Source organism: Metopolophium dirhodum, chromosome 9 (assembly GCF_019925205.1).
Source record: "Metopolophium dirhodum isolate CAU chromosome 9, ASM1992520v1, whole genome shotgun sequence".
NCBI lineage: Eukaryota > Metazoa > Arthropoda > Insecta > Hemiptera > Aphididae > Metopolophium > Metopolophium dirhodum.
The window spans coordinates 32858513-32860617 of record NC_083568.1 but is presented as its reverse complement, the minus strand read 5'-3'; the positions used below and the strand labels follow the sequence as shown (position 1 = coordinate 32860617).

The following is a 2105-nucleotide window of genomic DNA, read 5'->3' as shown; positions in this document are numbered from 1 at the left end:
TATGTAAATATATTTTTATAATTAAATTTTTGAACACAACTTCTAGCTCCACCCATGCTTATTATTATCATCAGTGACGCATTTTCTAGGTAAAATGTAATTTAACTTTACAATTGAAATATTACGTTGATTTGATATTACTTTTTTTTATTTTACGACAGACCTTCGGCGGTGGACCGCGTGCGGACATGCATCACACGCAGACACTGATGGATACGTAAACGTCATAACTCATAACAATATTATATCACTTGCAAACACTACAAAGACGAAGCGTCAACATAATATTATACATTTTTATTCTAATGACGTGTCGTGCGTATTATAATATACATAATGTTATGATAGGCGAATATTAATAAAGCCATCATTTTCAAATAGGTATACGAATTCGATAGTAGCCCCGCGATATCATATTATTTTTTACCTACCTATTGGCAGTCAATGCATTGTCCAGCACACAGAACGCCCGCGGAGCGTATTACTATCATGACGGTCGTATAATTTATTATTATATTAGTAAATGTATCGTGTTATAATACTATTGTAATAGTAGTACATTTTAAATACGGGGTGATCCACTTAACGGCATTCATGTCATTTCAGAAAACACTAACGTTTTTGAACACATTTCTTTTACAAAATGTTAAGACTTAAGTTGTTACAAAATAACAGTATTATTAATGTTATCATATCAGTTAAGTTTTTACTCAAATTTTTAATTTCATATTGCAAAGCAGAACATTATTTGGTGTACCTATTTATTTCGATCTATAAAAATCAAATTTCGGACAAATAGTTTATTGGTAAGTTTTAAGTTGTAAGTATTTAATGTTTGTATGAGCAGAGTAATGGTCCAACATTTTGTGGGGTACCCCTGTACTACTCCACCCCACTCATTTAAACTTTAAACGCTTATGAGTTATGACTTATATAATTTATAACTTATAACTCATAAACTGCTCGTCCAAAATTCGATTTTATAATATATCGTAGGTAATTAAGTAGGTACTCCAAAAAATATTCTGCTAGAAATCTGCTTGAATCAGGAATTAAAAATGCACATTGTTATTAAAAACTAAAAAACTATAGCAATAATAAATGGTAAAAATATTGTTTTTTATGACTTCAAATCATATAAAAAAATATTTTTAAGAACTTTGAGTGTTTAAAATATAATGAGTGTCTTAGGTTAAATGAATCACCCGGTATAATATATCATAGTAGATAGGTATCACATATTCGCACCCATATATGTGTGATAACATCGTACTATGGATGACGACGATAATGATTATATTGTATTGATTAATCATAGGATGACGATCGTCAGTCGGTGGGAACTTCCGACGGTGGCGAAAAAAAAGCGACCATCGGTACATCGGACTCCGCCGTCGGCACACGCTGAGTACCTATCTATATACTGTATATATGTTATATATATATGCATATAATATATACCTATAGATGTAGACATATATATAGTGTACCTGGTATAATATCTTATAGGTGCCTCCCATATACGTCGACCGGCTCTGAGGACTTCGAAGGTCGATGATCTATCGTGACGGGACATTCGCATACATATATTATTATTATATTATGATATTGTGCACACACATCAGAGAAACGCTGCCGACGAGACGGGAATATCAAACAAAAGAACATTATAACACGTCCGAACGACGACACGATGACGACGAAAACGACTACGAACTATACGACGAGCCAGCGAGCATTGCGTGTGGTTCCCGAACAACAGTGTGATAATATCGTATATCAGTTTTAAATGTTCTAAATATTTAATATATTATTATTTATTTGTTCACATAATATGTGACGGGTATTATATATAATGCACGCGGATAAAGAAAAAATATAAAAAATATTATGATTATTAAATAATTATCTGGTGTATTGAATGTTCAAATGTTGGTATTCGTATGTCTACGAAAACATTCACGGGACGTCATTCATTAATCATTTGGGTGAATGATCTAAGAATGACTCGAGTAAAGTATTCGACTACCTAAGTATATATAAATTGGGCATTTGCCAAGAAATTGACCGATCGTTTGGGTGAACTAATCTTTAACTATTTTGTA

The 2105-nt window shown here is 32.2% G+C and overlaps 1 long non-coding RNA gene across 2 annotated transcripts; it reads left to right on the top strand.

Moving 5' to 3' along the window:
* The first annotated feature begins 369 nt into the window (after positions 1–369).
* On the top strand, positions 370–1875 carry LOC132951631 (uncharacterized). Of its 2 annotated transcripts, none has more exons than XR_009665373.1 (3): positions 370–495; positions 1319–1408; positions 1510–1875. It is a non-coding gene; the product is annotated as an uncharacterized LOC132951631 (long non-coding RNA). The 2 variants fall into 2 exon arrangements; XR_009665372.1 differs by having other exon boundaries at positions 1319–1425.
* Positions 1876–2105: the final 230 nt, after the last annotated feature.